Here is an 18902-nt window from a genome sequence, read left to right on the forward strand (position 1 = left end):
CAGTTTACTGACTCGGTTAGACCTCAGCAAAACCAATATTCCCACTGTTATTACTGCTTGCTGTGCGCTCCACAATATCTGTGAGAGTAAGGGGGAGACGTTTATGGCAGGGTGGGAGGTTGAGACAAATCACCTGGCCACTGGTTACATGCAGCCAGACACCAGGGCAGTTAGAAGAACACAGGAGGGTGCGGTGCGCATCAGAGAAGCTTTGAAAACCAGTTTCATGACTGGCCAGGCTACAGTGTGAAAGTTGTGTTTGTTTCTCCTTGATGAACCCCCACCCCTTGGTTCACTCTATTTCCCTGTAAGCTAACCACCCTGCCCTCCTCCCTTCAATCACCGCTTGCAGAAGCATAAAGTCATTGTTGCTTCACATTCATGCATTCTTTATTAATTCATCACACAAATAGGGAAATAACTGCCAAGGTAGCCCGGGAAGGGTGGTGGAGGAGGGAAGGACAAGGCCACACAGCACTTTAAAAGTTTAAAACTTATTGAATAGCAGCCTTCTGTTGCTTGGGCAATCCTCTGGGGTGGAGTGGCTAGGTGGCTGGAGGCCCCCCCACCGCTTTCTTGGGAGTCTGGGTGAGGAGGCTATGGAACTTGGGGAGGGAGGCGGTTGGTTACACAGGGGCTGTAGCGACGGTCTGTGCTCCTGCTGCCTTTCCTGCAGCTCAACCATATGCTGGAGCATATTAGTTTGATCCTCCAGCAGTCTCAGCATTGAATCCTGCCTCCTCTCATCACAGTGCCACCATCTATCAGTTTCAGCCCTCTCTTCAGCCCGCCACTTATTCTCTTCAGCCCGCCACTTCTCCTCCTAGTCATTTTGTGCTTTCCTGCACTCTGACATTGTCTGCCTCCACGCATTCGTCTGTGGTCTGTCAGTGTGGGAGGACAGCATGAGCTCAGAGAACATTTCATCGCAAGTGCATTTTTTTCGCCTTCTGATCTTCACTAGCCTCTGGGAAGGAGAAGATCCTGTGATCCTTGAAACATATGCAGCTGGTGGAGAAAAAAAAAGGGACAGTGGTATTTAAAAAGACACATTTTATAGAACAATGGGTACACTCTTTCATGGTAAACCTTGCTGTTAACATTACATACATAGCACATGTGCTTTCGTTACAAGGTCGCATTTTGCCTCCCCCCACCATGTGGCTAACCCCTTCCCCCTCCCTGTGGCTAACAGCGGGGAACATTTCTATTCAGCCACAGGCAAACAGCCCAGCAGGAAAGGGCACCTCTGAATGTCCCCTTAAGAAAAGCACCCTATTTCAACCAGGTGACTATGAATGATATCACTCTCCTGAGGATAACACAGAGAGATAAAGAACAGATGTTATTTGAACTCCAGCAAACATACACTGCGATGCTTTGTTCTGCAATGATTCCTGACTACGTGCTACTGGCCTGGCATGGTAAAATGTCCTACCATGGTGGACGGAATAAAGTTGCCCTCCCCAGAAGCCTTTTGCAAAGGCTTTCGGAGTACATCCAGGAGAGCTTTATGGAGATGTCCCTGGAGGATTTCCGCTCCACCCCAGACATGTTAACAGACTTTTCCAATAGCTGTACTGGCTGCAAATGGCAGGGCAAATTAATCATTAAACATGCTTGCTTTTAAACCATGTATACTATTTTAAAAGGTACACTCACCAAAGGTCCCTTCTCCGCCTGGCGGGTCCACGAGGCAGCCTTGGGTGGGTTCGGGGGGTACTGGCTCCAGGTCCAGGGTGAGAAACAGTTCCTGGCTGTCGGGAAAACCGGTTTCTCCGCTTGTTTGCTGTGAGCTAACTACAACCTCATCATCATTGTCTTCCTCGTCCCCAAAACCTGCTTCCGTGTTGCCTCCATCTCCATTGAAGGAGTCAAACAACATGGTTGAGGTAGTGGTGGCTGAACCCCCTAAAATGGCATGCAGCTCATCATAGAAGTGGCATGTATTGGGCTCTGATCCGGAGTGGCCGTTTGCCTCTCTGGTTTTCTGATAGGCTTGCCTCAGCTCCTTAAGTTTCACGCGGCACTGCTTCGGGCCCCTGTTATGGCCTCTGTCCTTCATGCCCTGGGAGATTTTGATAAATGTTTTGGCATTTCGAAAACTGGAATGGAGTTCTGATAACACGGATTCCTCTCCCCATACAGCAATCAGATCCTGTACCTCCCGTTTGGTCCATGCTGGAGCTCTTTTGCGATTCTGGGACTCCATCATGGTCACCTCTGCTGATGAGCTCTGCATGGTCACCTGCAGCTTGCCACACTGGCCAAACAGGAAATGAAATTCAAAATTTCACGGGCCTTTTCCTGTCTACCTGGCCAGTGCATCTGAGTTGAGAGTCCTGTCCAGAACGGTCACAATGGAGCACTCTGGGATAGCTCCCAGAGGCCAATACCGTCTAATTGCATCCACAGTACCCCAAATTCGACCCGGCAAGGCTGATTTCAGCGCTAATCCCCTCATCGGGGGTGGAGTAAAGAAATAGATTTTAGGAGTCCTTTAAGTCAAAAAAAAAGGGCTTCGTTGTGTGGACGGGTGCAGGGTTAAATCGTTTTAACGCTGCTAAATTCGACCTCAACTCCTAGTGTAGACCAGGGCTTAGGGATTGCCAACATGTAAATTAAACCAGTATAAATTAAATAAGTTCATTAAAATGATTCAGCTTTTGTGTGTATGTTCTTGTATCAGTTTAAAATGGTGGTAATAGCTTAGCTTGTGACTGTATATTTACCCAAGCAAGGTAAACTGATATAAACCAGGTTTAAATTAAATGTCCACGCACAAAGTGACAGTGTTTTAACTAAATCAGTACAAAATCACACCTTTAGTCAAACAGTACAACTGTGTGTATAGACCAGGCCTCAGTTAGGCGTCTCCCCATAGGAACAGTGACAGAGAGACACAGACACAAAAAAACTGAATACAGAATACAAATATACAAGTTACACTACCCTGTCCAGGTTAAGTGAAAGGGAAAAAGCTGTGTGATATGAGCTTTCCGCTCATTCATTTTGCCCGGACCTTAGGTAATAGGCACCTTTATAAAATCCTGAAAGAAAGAGGAAGAAAGAATCATAGAAATGTAGGACTAGCGGGGACCTTGATGGTCACCTAGTCCAGTCCTCTGCACTGAGGCAGGACTAAGTATTATTTAGACCATCCCTGGCAGGTGTTTATCCAACCTGCTCTTAAAAACCTCTAGTGACAGAGATTCCACAACCTCCTTAGGTAATTTGTTCCACTGCTTAACTACCCTTACAGTTAGAAAGTTTTTCCCAATGTCTAACCTGTATCTCCCTTGCTGAAATTTAAGCCTATTACTTCTTGTACTGTCTTCAGCGGTTAAGAACAATTTATCACCCTCCTCTTTGTAACAACCTTTTACATACTTGAAGACAGGCGCGCTGAAAACTCCCTAAAAGTGGGGGGCCAGCAGTTCCCGAACCATGGCCCTGCGCCCGCACTTTTCCTCTTCCCCCCTTCAAAGTGCTCGCGACCCATCCCAGCTTGGTATGGTCCGGAAACTTTATATGAAGAAACCAGGGAGTAGGCGGTCCTGCCAAGCGGTCACACCTGGCTGAGGTCTGCCCATCAGTGACAGTAGGTCACCAGGCAGGAGTTGGAGGAATTGCAAGAGTCAGGGTCAGAGTCAGGCCAGGATTGGAGCCTGGAGAGTAGAGGTAGTACCAGGCTAGAATCAGGAGGCAGGAATCAGGGTCGCAGTCAGGCTGGAGTTGGAGATCAGAGATCAAGCAAAGTCTGGCACTGCAGCCGGCCAAAGTCTGTGTGGTTGACCAGACAACTTCCTCGGGCACCCCGTGAGGTTAAATATGGCACATGGCCAATCAGAGAGCCGCAGGGTACTACCACTCAAGACCTTTCAGGCAACACTTCCTGCAGCGCATACTCTCCATAGTGCTCCCTGGCTGTGCCTTTGCATGGCCTTCTGGTTCCACTGTGTGAATATCAGCTGTCCCAGACTTTGCAGACCTGGCTTCTAGTCCCCAGCTCCTTATACTTTATAAGTGTGTACTCTATGCCATTATCCAAATCATTTATGAAGATATTTAATAGAACAGGACCCAGGACAGATTCCTGAAGAACCCGCTTGATATGCCCTTCCAGCTTGATTGTGAACTATTGATAACTACTCTCTGAGCATGCTTTTCCAACCAGTTTTGCGCTCACCTTATAGTAGGTTCATCTAGGCTATATTTCCCTAGTTGGTTTATAAGTAGGTCATGTGACACAGTATAAAAAGTGTTAGGCCTGGTCTACACTAGGAAATTAGGTCAGTATAACAACATCACTCAGGGGTGTGAAAAATCTACACCCCTGAGTGATACAGTTAAACTGACCTAACCCCCAGTGTAGACAAGTTACCACCTTTGGGGAGGTGGATTACCTACACCAACAGCAGAACTCCTCCTGTCGGCATAGGTATTGTCTTCATGAAGTGCTACAGCTGCACATCTGAAGCATTTTAAGTGTAGATGAGCCTGTACAGAAGTTGAGATATATCACATCTACTGCTTTTCCCCGTCCACAAGGCTTGTTACCTTGTCAAAGAAGGATATTAGGTTGGTTTGACATGATTCTGTTCTTGAAAAATCCATGTTGACTGTTACTTACCGCCTTATTAGCTCTTAGGTGCTTACAAATTGATTGCTTGATTATTTGCTCCATTATCTTTCCAGTACTGAAGTTAAGCTGACTGGTCTATAATTCTCTGGATTGTCTTCATTTTCCTTTTTATACATAGGTCTATATTTGCTCTTCTTCAGGGTTCTGGGATCTCTTCCATCCTCCATGGCTCTCAAAGATAATTTTTAATGGCTCAGATATCTCTTCAGTCAGTTCCTTAAGAGAGAAAGAGCTGTTTTTAGTTAAAGGGATTAGTTAAAAATTGTACAGTAGGTTTTTTAAAAAACTTGGGTGCTAAAGTTTGGCACCTAAACCCATATTTAGGCACCTAAGTCAAAGTGGCCTCATTTTTGGAGGCGCTGAGCACCAGTGGCTCCTATAGGGCCTTGCTTTCCACTAGCTTGCATCTTGTGTAGCTATTTAAACCTGTGCAAAGTGAGTGTGCAGCAAAACCAGATATGAATTCCCCATTCCCTCAGAGCCATGGAACCACCTTACACACATTTTGCATAGCTGGGCATGAATGTGCAAGGTGCCAAGTCAGGGCCATTGACTTACACATGAGCTACCGGAGCTCTACATCTCTGAAAATCAGTCCACTTTTATTTATATGTCTAGCTTTAGATACCCAAGTCTGAAATTTTCACCATATATTTTAAAAAAATTATGTATCATACTTTACATTACTAAAGATTCAATAATTTTAAAAATCTCATTTATTTTTAATCATATAAGCTTTTTGTTTACTTTTTTATATTTCTGCCAGCTACGACAAAGCAGAGTAGTCATTTTCATTCTTATTTACTATCATCCTTTCCAGGGTGCAATCCTGCTCTTACTGAAGTCAATGATAAAGTACCCTGTCAATTTCACTGCCAGGTCCTTATGCCCTAGAATACTGCTGCAGTGTTTTGCTTACAAATGTTGTAGGGAGAGTGTTTATTCCAGGGGAATTTTTTTTCAATCCATGAAAATATTTTATGGAACCTAATGTCAATAGAAATATTATGTTTGCCAAATCTAAATTTGGGTCAGATTTATCCTGAGTGCTTCTTTACCTTTCAAAATGTTTTTTATTCTATTTTTTTCTTTGCCGTCTTTCCTGAAACCTAATGTAATAAAGATAATGGGAGTCACTTTGCTGATTAATCTGAGGCATGATTAAGCTTAGAAGATTAATGTCTTGTTGCTATAACTCTTCTGGATGGAAATAGTTGTCAGATGGAAATATCAGTCATTTTTATAGGCAGGTACAATTTGAGCTAAGTGGCCTGTTAACCCATAAGTGAAAACAAATAAAATGACTGCAAAGCCTCAAGCTTATATTACTGCACAGAATTTTAGTTTCTTGGGCTACATTTTGCCCTGAGGGTTGCAGAGATGTAATTTAGAGTAAACTTGAACCCTGACTATCTTTAGCAGAAATAGTCTAACCCATTTACTGCAAAGCAGGTGGGGCTGAGGGTGACACAAGAGGGAAGAGGTCAGCTTTTATATTCCGGGCCTTACATCTGGGTATGTATAGTGGTTCTTGGGGTACCCAAGACTGTGAGTCACCTCCTTACCCAGTCTCCAACATGAAGCTATCTTGCCTGTGGTAGCCCTCTAATATCACCAGCCTGCCAGCCACTAAGCACTCTCTTCTGGGCTATGCAAGTTCTTTCTTTACGTCACAGGTTAACAAGCGGTGCGCCCGAGTCCCTTGACGCATTCCCCTGTGATATCCAGCCCCTGACACTGGCTACACACAAAAATCCCAGATTCTCTGCTCCCAAAGGAGCAGTGTACCCCAGTTTTCCAGTTTTACCCAAATCACCACACCTGTATAAAGCACTGCACTTGTGAGCACTTATAATAAAAGAAGAGAGGGTTTATTTAAGAAAAAAATAGAGGCTCCACTAGAAACAAGAGGGAATAATGGAAACAAATGATTACAATATAAAACAAAAGCATAAAAACATGAACTTGGCCATAAATGTATTATCTTTCCTTTCCAATAAAGTAGCTTCTCCTCCCCCTGCCCCTGGCCCCCAAAGTGCAGTCTATTGCAGAGCTGACTGGCTTCACAGGAACCAAGGTCCAATCTTTCATGAAACACCCTTGTTCAAGCTGTCTCCTCAGTAAATGGGTGCACAGTGGCTATCTCCGCCCTGTGATATATTGAACCAATCTTTTGTGTTTATTCACAAACATGTTGTTCCCCAGTCTGTTATAACATTCCCTTTTTATCTCCAGTTGGTTTTGATCGTTTGCAGTTATCTTTGATGGTTTCCCATTGACTGTTTGGAGAGGGGGCAAGGCTAGACAATTGAGCTTTGCATTACATCACTGACTAACCATGGATGGGGGGAATTCCCTCCTGCTTGGGTGGGTCATCACTGAGACAGGTGATTTCCTGGTGATTAACTCTTACTCCAATACCATATAAGGTATATTTTTCAATATGGTTATTTTATTCCTTAAATACTACTCATCAACACATCTTACAGTGATTACGAATATTGATAAATTACAAGCTTTCAATAGAGACCTCACATGCTACCCTTCAAGGATCAATACCATGAAAGCGGTGTATTAGATGCAGTGAGTTTGTCAGGTCTGAGACAGGAGTTGCTTGTAAAGAACAATGAATGCTTTGCCCATTGGCACCAATGGGCCTCTGTGTCACAGTAAGGTAGGGAGATATCATTAGAATCTTTGGTGGATTAACTCCTTCTGGCAAGGGACAAAGGTCAGATTTCTATGCTGATTTTATTAGATTTCTCAATAGTTTTTTTCCTGCAGTGGAATGTGAGGTGCTGTATATGTGTCCAAGTGATCTAGCGGGGTAGATGGTCTTCAGTAGCTCCATTCCTTCCTTTTTGAGAGTTCAAAGTCCAGTGACAAAGCTTCTAAAGACAGGCAAATCACTCGTATTTAGCCAGGGAGCTGGAATTAGAAACCTTACCCTTCAGCTGCAAAAACACAGGCCTTTAACACCTGAGCTAAAGGAAAGTTCCTCTAATTTTTATTCTCTGTATAGGCCAGATACTAGAGAGGGACCTTGCACTCACTGATAAACACAAAGTCAGTATCTTACAGTCTGCATCGCTTCCTTTTCTATTCAGCCTTTGTGAGTGAGGTCCCAGGGGAGGCTGGGAGGTGTCATAGGTGGCAGTGCCCATCAACTAGGGTGACCAGATGTCCCGATTTTATAGGGACAGTGCCGATTTTTGGGTCTTTTTCTTATATAGGCTCCCATTACCCCCCACCCCCGTCCCAATTTTTCACACTTGCTGTCTGGTTACCCTACCATCAACATCCTCGTCACATTCTGACCTGCCTCTTCTTTCCAGTAGATCTGGATAGTGTAGTTTTCCTGCTTTCCCAGCAGCTGTCTGAGATGAGGACCTGGATAAGAATAATAGGGCAGAAACTCATGCAGGAGATGATGGAAATGATACTGGTTCAGACTGATGAGTCAAGAATCTATGGAGTTCTTCTTCCAGGAGTAACCCTGTGGGTGCTCCACTTGAAGTGAATCTGCGCTCCTGCACTTGTAATCAGAGACTTGTAGTATAGGTGTCTGGTTGGGCACAGATGCACTGTCTTGCACCGCCCCAAGGGATTACATAGTGCCGTGCAACCAACCCCCTCCCCACTTCCTTCTCTACCACCCTTGACTTGAGATGGAGCACATAGCAGTGCCTCTCTAGTTTAGTTTTATTTAATCTAATTTAGGATTCCAGTTGCTTAGTTAATAATTAGTTAAATAGTTACTTACCCTTCCCTGTTTATTTTTTCTTCTAAAAAAACAAAGAAAAAGCCCTCTCATACATTAGGAAATTAAATTTCAATTGTTAGATACCCTTAGAGTAGCATAGTTACCCTCCCTCATGGGAGAAAACCATTTTCTGAGGGGCATGTCTGGCTCTCCGGGTTTTAAGCACTGCCTTATGTGCAGATTGTCTGTCCCGATCGCTGATGGGCATTCGCAGGGTGCCTGCTGGCTTGACAAGACACACATTCCACAGAAGTGCTCACACTGCCACAACTTGAAAGCCTTTGGCAGGAAGGCAAGGGACCTGCAGTTGAAGCTCCTCATGACGGAGAAGTTTCTGTGCCTGGTGTCCAAGATCACGGATCCTCCCGGGACACTGGTTTCCCATGGCAGCCTCCAACAGAAGTTCCCTTCCTCCCTCTCAGGTAAAAAAGCATTCTGCAAAGAAGGTGCAAAGAAGCAGGCTCCTACCTCGTCTCCTCAGGAATCCGCCAAAAAGCAGTGTTTTCTGACTCTGCAGACCCCCATCAGTACAAACCGCACCAGGACCTTCCACCGCTGAGGTAGCAGGACCATCTGGTACCGTGGGTACTGTGCAAGCAAAAGACCCTAAGTGGGCTTGCTCGGCAAAAGGCCTCAAAGGGAAACCTAAAACCTCTGCCTCAGAGCCAATAAAGCATACGGTGCCAAGCAGCTCAGCACTGTTACAGGCTATAGCACCACCTTCTGCCTTTACAGCACATAGCACGCGATCTTACTGATTATACTATCTGACTATACTGATCTTACTGATTGGTACTGATGCTCTTGGTACTGCAGCAGTTCCTCTGTCACAAGGATCTTCTGGGCATCTCAGTGCCAGACTCTCCTTTCCTCGGTACTGACCTCGGTCCCGCATGCTCAGTACCAAGCCAACTTGAAAAAATTTCTGTTTTCGCATCCCATACCAAACTCCCTTATAGTGGTGGCTGTGAATGACAACCTCATGCCAGAACCACCCTGTATGACTAGAAGAGATTAGATCTTTCTGGACGTAAGGCCTAATTGTCAGCAATCCTACAAATTAGGATCACCAACGACAAGGCGTTGATGGCCAAATATAATTACACAAACTATTCAAAATTATTTGAATTAATGGGCAGTGGGTATTATAGGCTGGGGGAGGCTAAGCCTCCCCAAACAGTCCAGCGTGGCCTGCTCATGCTCTGCCGCCAAGCATCCTCTGGCTTTCCGCTCTTCTCCCTGCTTGGGGATAGGGTGGCCTGCGGATGGGACTTGGAACGTGTGGGGCCGATGCTTGCACCACCCAGCACTCCAGAGCTGGGGGGCACTGGGGCTGGAGAGGGGGAGGTCTGCAGCTGCATTGGGGCAGCTCTGGGCTCTGGTGTGGGAGGGGCAGGGCCATGCCACCCATGTCTGAATTTACATATTTTCTTCCTGAAGACAAAAAGTCTTATTTCAGAACAACCATCTAGTGGGCCACCTCCTCGCTCAAACAGCTTTGGAAGCCTCACTGGACTCAGAAGACATGGCATTCTGAACTTGAGAAGACTTGACAAATTTGTGAAGACCCAGTGATTCAGGATGGTCACACTAGCAACCATAATTCCAGCACTGGGAAGAGGGGACTGGTTCTCGACCTTGGACTTCCAGGATGCATCTTTTCACGAAACAAAACATCCCGCACACAGGAAGTTCCTGAGGTTTGTTCTAGGAGCAGACCACTTCCAGTACAAAGTACTCTCTATTGGACTGTGCATTGTGCCCTGGGTATCCTCGAACGTTCTCATGGTGGTGTCTGCCCAGCTCCGTGGACAAGATAATATTCCCCTATATGGATGATTGCTTATTCAAAGTATTGACGCGAGAAGAGGCACAAGAAGCTACTTAAAAGGCAGTAGTTCTCGTCACATGTCTAGGGCTATAAATAAACAAACAGAAATCAACATTCATAACTGTCCAGAGACTGGAGTTCATCGGGACCTACCTTGACTCTCCAGAGGCTACAGCCTTGCTGCCATGACACCTATTTACAACTCCAGTAAATCTAATCACCATGACACTAGTCAGTCTCCAGAATTAACCATGTTATTTCTCTCTCATTACCTAGTATTCCTATTGACCATGAGCCACTGGAACCTACTTGAGTGAACTCATGATATAATGAAACCCTGTTAAACTGTAATCAGCTAGTTGCAATATATGTTATATTAGCAACTCGGAAGAAAATTATTCCATAGGAAAAAATAACTTTACTGTAAGGCCTTGTCTATGCTAGGATTTTTTCCTTAAATTTTTTCCTTTTTTCCCAACTCTGGCTACCATCCCTTCAGCTCCAATAGCGATAGTAAAGATGGGAGGCCTAGTGTAGACACAGTGCCAGTGGCATTCCAGTGTTTCAACCACCCTGTTTTGTAGACCTGCTCTGTGCAGGGTTAGACCACACAACCACATGCAGCTCCGTCTAGACTAGTACTCCCAGCATTGTTACTAAGCGTGGACTTGCGCCAGTAGGACATTTTAGGAAAAAACTTCTAGTATAGACACAGCCTCAGGCTTGGTCTATGCTAGAAGATTAGGTCGGTTTAACTATCTTGCCCTTGAGTGTGAAAAATCCACCTCCCTGAGCAACATAGTTAAGCCAACCAAAGTCCCCATGTAGACAGTGCTAAGTCAACTGAAGAATTCTTCCGTCGACCTAGTCACTGCCTCTCAGGGAGGTGGATTACCTATGCCAACAGGAGAACACCTTTCATCGGCTTAGGTAGCATCTACACTTGAAATGCTACAGTGGTGCAGCTGCAGCACCGAATCTGTGCTGCTGCAGTGTTTAAAGTGCAGACAAGCCCTAAGAGGTTTTGCAAAACATGGTTAGTCAGCAGGTGGGCACAAGGCTTTAAACTCCCTTCCACCCCTTATTGTTAACTATGTTTTCTATAACTGATGCGTTGAATGCCCATGGGAAAAACTTGTACTACTACAAATAATAATAAAGTCCTACATTTATATACTGCCTTTCCTCCCAAAGGATCTAAAAGCACCTTACAAACAAAACTCATATAGGGAATAAAAGACACTGGACTCACTTCACCCCACCATTCAAATGCAGCCATTTCTGGGGTGAAAAACAGCAATTGACTAACATCATTCAAAAAGAAAAGGAGTACTTGTGGCAACTTAGAGACTAACAAATTTATCTGAGCATAAGCTTTCGTGAGCTACAGCTCATATCATCGGATGCTGTAGCTCATGAAAGCTTATTCTCAAATAAATTTGTTAGTCTCTAAGGTGCCACAAGTACTCCTTTTCTTTTTGCGAATACAGACTAACACGGCTGCTACTCTGAAACCTAACATCACTCAGCAACTCTACACAACAATTTAGGTCAAGAAGTGAAAAACTGACACAGCAAGGCATTGTTTTTGGTCAGCAGAATTTAATTACCCAAAGTGAAATCAAATCAAGATAGTGGGATTAGCACGCCTTCTTATAAGGAGTTAAAATAAATGATTTTCCTTTTCCTCGCTGCTTTGACATCACAGCAAGGGATTGGCAGCAGCTGACTTACTCAGCCAGTCAAACAATACGTGGGGTTGAAATAGGGCTGCTTGCTTCACAAACATATCTGCCCCTGCTTATCACTGCACAGGTCAGGTTTCCCTTTTGTGTCGTTTACAAGCCAGTGCCTGCAAAAGAGAAAAACTAGACAAAGATGTACACTGAAAAAAAGTGGATTAGGTTCATTGTGCTTATGTCTTACAGATATCTTTTATCTAGCTCAAACATCTTCATTTGTCTGCACACAAATTAAAATGCCAGTCAGTTTGATTTTTTTCTTGATCCTGTTACTTGGAAGGAAAAGCAAGAAATGCATGGGGGTACAAAAATATAGGCAACTCCATAACATATCTCCTCCCAACTTCCATTTCTTTTGTAGCAAATAAATACTGGAAGTTGACCGCAAATAAAACTCAACAGGTCCACTGCATTGTCAGGACTATGACCTGAGTGCAAATGATGAAATCATTATTGCTACAGTATAAACATTTGTTCTATTAATAATACACTGTGAGGTTCTTGAATTAGAATAATTATAGACATGCAAAGCACTTTATACTCCTAAGTAAACCAATGTAAGGGATATATATATAGGGATCAATTAATCCAACACTGAAGTGCAGTAACCACTGGGATGAAATATGGCAGCTGTTTAAAAGCTCAGAGCAACATTACACAGTGGAGTCGCATCTTACGCGGGAGTTAGGTTCTAAAGTCAGCGCGTAAAGCGAAAATTGCATATAGTCAAAATTACCCTTGAAAATCCCTTAAATCGCCCATAAAGTACAGTATACTGTATATGGTTGCGTATACTGTACAACCCTGTACAGTAATAAGTATAAATGTACAATGTATACAGTAATGTACAGTATATAATAGAGTACATATGCAAAATATATTTTACAGTACTGTATTTTTACTTACAGTGGGTAATTACAGCGGGGGAAATTACAGGGGGTCGTCAGGGCTTGATGTCAATCCAGAAGACGGAGGTGACGGAGAGCGGGTCATAGACCAAGTGGTTGGCTCTGGTTCAGCTCGAGAAGTTGATTGCATAGGCTCATCTGCTGCTGGTTGTTTTTCCTTGAAAAACATGGTGATCGGCAACTGTCGCTGTTGTCTCTTGAGCTGCTCAAACATTTCTTGATACAGTCTCAAATCGTCCGTAATACTACGTGTGATTTTGAGGCTTAGTTCCATAGAGGCATCATATTCAGAAATTAAATCATTCAAGTGTTTCGCTGCTTGGAACATTTCAGCAAATTTATGAAGATTCCAACTTGCTGGCTCTTCCTGTTCATCATCATCATCATCTTCGTCTTCTGTAGACAATTTTATCAGTTCCTCTAACTCTTCGTTAGTCAATGTTTTTCTTTGGCTCTCAATTAATTCTTCAATTTCTTCCTCAAGGATGTCGATGAAGCTATCACTACCCACTTGCCTGGCCACCTGAACAATGCATTTCACTTCTTTGTCAATGCTTGGGAAACCCTTAAAATCATTCACACATTCTTTCCATAGGTTTTGCCAACATGCATTGACTGTTTCAGGCTTGATTGCATCCATTGCCTGTTTAATATAAGTGATGCAATCAGCAATGTTGAACGACTTCTAACAGTCCATCACATTCAGATTGGGATCAACATCCATAGCACTATGTATCCGTGAAAATGTAAGCCTCATGTATGTGGCCTTGAAACAGCGAATCACGCCTTGGTCAAGAGGTTGGAGGATGGAAGTGGTATTGGGGAGGGGGAAAAAGACAACTTCAATGTCATTATGAGCAAACCAGAGTGCCTCAGGGTGGCCAGGAGCATTGTCTACGATCAGCAATACTTTAAAGTCAAGTCCTTTCTCTTCGAGGTACCGCTTGACCTCCGGAATGAAACACTTGTGGAACCAATCCACAAATAATGCTGCCGTCACCCAAGCCTTTTTATTTGATTGCCAGAACACAGGCAGGAGATTTTTGTTTTTGCCTTTTAGCGCACAGGGATTTGCAGCCCTGTAGAGCAAGCCCGGCTTTATTAAATGCCCAGCTGCATTGCCACAAAACAACAGTCACACCGTCTTTAGCTGCTGGAGATTACATTGTACATCCTCTATCTTGGATACAGCAATTTTCTGAGAATGCTCCTGAAAAGCTTGTAGATATTGTAATAGAATATTATAAGGGTTGAGAATATTGCCTATCTTCATACTATCAGCCAGATGCAAGAACAGGGTGCTCAGGAAATTCCAGGAAGTCTCTCCCAAGGCACTGCATCGATAGCAGCATCCACTTCTGCTAGACCGTCAGTCTGGCCATCCTTTTAACGATTAATCATCCAATGAAAAATATGTTGCAGGTAGGAATCTGCTCTTTACTAATATGATCTCTTACTCTCTTATTACATTGCAGGTCGTTTTAACTCTATTCTTGGTGTATTCTGCATTTGTACAAACGCAGAATACACTAAGAATAGAGTTAAAATGACCTGCAATATAATAAGAGAGTAAAAAATCATATTAGTAAAGAGCATAGAATCATAGAATCATAGAATATCAGGGTTGGAAGGGACCCCAGAAGGTCATCTAGTCCAACCCCCTGCTCAAAGCAGGACCAAGTCCCAGTTAAATCATCCTAGCCAGGGCTTTGTCAAGCCTGACCTTAAAAACCTCTAAGGAAAGAGATTCTACCACCTCCCTAGGTAACGCATTCCAGTGTTTCACCACCCTCTTAGTGAAAAAGTTTTTCCTAATATCCAATCTAAACCTCCCCCATTGCAACTTGAGACCATTACTCCTCGTTCTGTCATCTGCTACCATTGAGAACAGTCTAGAGCCATCCTCTTTGAAACCCCCTTTCAGGTAGTTGAAAGCAGCTATCAAATCCCCCCTCATTCTTCTCTTCTGCAGACTAAACAATCCCAGCTCCCTCAGCCTCTCCTCATAAGTCATGTGCTCTAGACCCCTAATCATTTTTGTTGCCCTTCGCTGTACTCTTTCCAATTTATCCACATCCTTCTTGTAGTGTGGGGCCCAAAACTGGACACAGTACTCCAGATGAGGCCTCACCAGTGTCGAATAGAGGGGAACGATCACGTCCCTCGATCTGCTCGCTATGCCCCTACTTATACATCCCAAAATGCCATTGGCCTTCTTGGCAACAAGGGCACACTGCTGACTCATATCCAGCTTCTCGTCCACTGTCACCCCTAGGTTCTTTTCCGCAGAACTGCTGCCGAGCCATTCGGTCCCTAGTCTGTAGCGGTGCATTGGATTCTTCCATCCTAAGTGCAGGACCCTGCACTTATCCTTATTGAACCTCATTAGATTTCTTTTGGCCCAATCCTCCAATTTGTCTAGGTCCTTCTGTATCCTATCCCTCCCCTCCAGCGTATCTACCACTCCTCCCAGTTTAGTATCATCCGCAAATTTGCTGAGAGTGCAATCCACACCATCCTCCAGATCATTTATGAAGATATTGAACAAAACGGGCCCCAGGACCGACCCCTGGGGCACTCCACTTGACACCGGCTGCCAACTAGACATGGAGCCATTGATCACTACCCGTTGAGCCCGACAATCTAGCCAGCTTTCTACCCACCTTATAGTGCATTCATCCGGCCCATACTTCCTTAACTTGCTGACAAGAATGCTGTGGGAGACCGTGTCAAAAGCTTTGCTAAAGTCAAGAAACAATACATCCACTGCTTTCCCTTCATCCACAGAACCAGTAATCTCATCATAAAAGGCGATTAGATTAGTCAGGCATGACCTTCCCTTGGTGAATCCATGCTGACTGTTCCTGATCACTTTCCTCTCCTCTAAGTGCTTCAGGATTGATTCTTTGAGGACCTGCTCCATGATTTTTCCAGGGACTGAGGTGAGGCTGACTGGCCTGTAATTCCCAGGATCCTCCTTCTTCCCTTTTTTAAAGATGGGCACTACATTAGCCTTTTTCCAGTCATCCGGGACTTCCCCCGTTCGCCACGAGTTTTCAAAGATAATGGCCAAGGGCTCTGCAATCACAGCCGCCAATTCCTTCAGCACTCTCGGATGCAATTCGTCCGGCCCCATGGACTTGTGCACGTCCAGCTTTTCTAAATAGTCCCTAACCACCTCTATCTCTACAGAGGGCTGGCCATCTCTTCCCCATTTTGTGATGCCCAGCACAGCAGTCTGGGAGCTGACCTTGTTAGTGAAAACAGAGGCAAAAAAAGCATTGAGTACATTAGCTTTTTCCACATCCTCTGTCACTAGCTTGCCTCCCTCATTCAGTAAGGGGCCCACACTTTCCTTGGCTTTCTTCTTGTTGCCAACATACCTGAAGAAACCCTTCTTGTTACTCTTGACATCTCTTGCTAGCTGCAGCTCCAGGTGCGATTTGGCCCTCCTGATATCTTTCCTACATGCCCGAGCAATATTTTTATACTCTTCCCTGGTCATATGTCCAACCTTCCACTTCTTGTAAGCTTCTTTTTTATGTTTAAGATCCGCTAGGATTTCACCATTAAGCCAAGCTGGTCGCCTGCCATATTTACTATTCTTTCGACTCATCGGGATGGTTTGTCCCTGTAACCTCAACAGGGATTCCTTGAAATACAGCCAGCTCTCCTGGCAGATGTAAATCAGGGTGTTAATTTCACGCTGCAGACTAGGAAATGTCAGCTGCAAAATACATCATGCTATATAATTTTTGCATTTTGAAAAATCCTCCTCAACTCAAGGAAGGGCCTTTGTTTTGACTAATTTCCTCATTGACAAATCAAATGTGCTGTTTATTTATTTAAGGCAATTTGCACAATAAAATGAACCCCTGCTTCACAGATACTCATGGACAATGTAATTGATATTTCTGTGGGAGAGGAGAGCAGGCTGTTCACAATTGACTAAAATTATCAAGAGTGAATCAGCATTGGAAGTTCTTTGTGAATCAGAAGCTGAAGGAATCAAGCCCAATGTTGTTAAAGGGAAAGCAATGTAAGTAAACTAAATAGAAATAAAAACTTGGGTAGAATTCTGGCTCCCTTTTGGCAAATGGGTGAAAAAATAATGTTGTTATGCTGGGGTTGGGTGAAACTTTGCTGAAGCTGTTGGGTGTACTAGATGCCCTTCATTCACAATAAATGTATGAAGTAATTATGCTCCTTTATGGAATAGACAGCTGAAACAATAAGAGCCACCACTCAAAACACAGGCCACCTATAAAGCTGGTTAGGAATCTGAGCTTTGTGGGAGAGGGGTTTTAGTGGGGTTTGAATGCAAACACAGGGGGCTCAGTATTTTTTTGTTGTAGCTGTGTGTGTGTGCTTGCGTGTTTAAGGATACGTGAATAAACTGTGTTTTTAACTCAGGTTAGGTAACCTGTGTTAGTTAACTCAGGTTAACAATAGTCAAGACACAGAAACACTAACCCAAGTTGAAAGCCAAATTGCCATGTCTTCTCTGCTAGGTTAACCTGAGTTAGCTAATGCAGTTACCTAACCTGACTTAAGAATGCAGTGTAGATGTACCCAAAGAGAAGCAAGAGAAACGCTACAACGTACACAGAAGGCAGCAAGGAAACCCCAAAGATAATCAGAGAAACACTTGTAGCGTGACCCTGAAAAAAAGCTAGAGAGCTTTTGGGTAGAGTGCTGGCTAAAAAGAGGCTTGAAACTGTGACCAAAGAAACTGTCTCCCGCTATTTGATTCCTCCTACATTCAGGGACAAAGGATTTAGTGTACATTTTTTGTAAATAAACAGAGTTGCATAAAAGAAATACCTGACTTTGCTTCAGTTTCTCCTCCTAATGGAAACAATCCACAGGACCTCGAATACTGGCTAACAACTCATGTCAAAAGGGGTAAAATTACTTTGGTTAGCGTGTATTCTGTGGGAGCTGCTGGGTGCTCCGTTCTTTTGAAAAATATAACAATTCTTCAGGTACATATGAACGTAGAAACCTGACTTTAAGGACCTTCTTTCTCTCTCTCTCTCTTCCTCTTTCTCTACTTTTTTATTTTTTTAATTCTTGGGTTGTTTATATGTGCGTGCCACAACCACATTCGCAAGCCCCACCTGCAATGCCCCTCTGCAGCTCAGTGGGTCGAGGGGCTGCAGAGAGTGAATTTCATTGATTTGGGGAACTAAGATGAGGACTCAACATAACTTTCCCTTCCCCTAAGTTTGGGTTTTAGGACAATACACACATTGTCAAAAGCCAAGATTTGATCCATGAAATCTGCTACCATTAAACATCATCTTCCAACTCATAACTCTTAGTCTTGTTCCTACTCCTAAAACTTAGTCTCAGTTTTTTCCATCAATGCACTCACTGCAAATCAAGGAAATTGAGTAGTTAAGCTCATATTCGCATCCCCAGCAATTTCAGCACACATGCCTTACTGTTTAAACTTCATAAAACGTAACACTCCTAGACTCCTCAGCTTCACAACAAATTCCATTTCAGTTCCACCACATACCAAGCCACAGGCACTTTAGATGTTTTAAATTTAAATATTCAGTCTAAATATATCCAGTTGGTGATCCCCCATGTACCACATTAAATAATTCCTCAGTCCTTGTAGTTAACCATCTTCAGATACTTGCAGACTGTTATCATGTCTGCTCATTGCTGTCTTAGACATCCCTTAGTCAAGCTATACAAATGAGCTAATCTTTCACTGAACCCCATTTCCCCTCAATTTGATGCATTTGTTTAGCTTTACTTTTTTTTAAATAGGTTTTTAGCCAGTATTTAGTCCACATGACAGCTTTCCTACTCTAGTCAAGCTGATTCCATTTTTCAAGTATGAGTTAATGAAAAACCATTTCAAATACTTTACTAAAACCCTAAATATTTTATTACATCTACTGCATTCTTCTTTCCAACAAATTGTATAAAAATAAAATAACAGCAATGGCAAATTAAACATTATTTATTTGTCCAGAGACACTGAATTTGTAATTCA

At 43.6% G+C, this 18902-nt stretch overlaps 1 protein-coding gene across 4 annotated transcripts in view; it reads left to right on the forward strand.

Annotated features, from left to right (window-relative positions):
* RAB3B (RAB3B, member RAS oncogene family) overlaps positions 1 to 18902 on the forward strand; it is a 126456-nt gene that overhangs the window by 99967 nt on the left and 7587 nt on the right. The gene's annotated exons all lie outside the window — the stretch shown is intronic.

The sequence above is a fragment of the Dermochelys coriacea genome, chromosome 8, assembly GCF_009764565.3.
Source record: "Dermochelys coriacea isolate rDerCor1 chromosome 8, rDerCor1.pri.v4, whole genome shotgun sequence".
Classification (NCBI taxonomy): Eukaryota; Metazoa; Chordata; order Testudines; family Dermochelyidae; genus Dermochelys; species Dermochelys coriacea.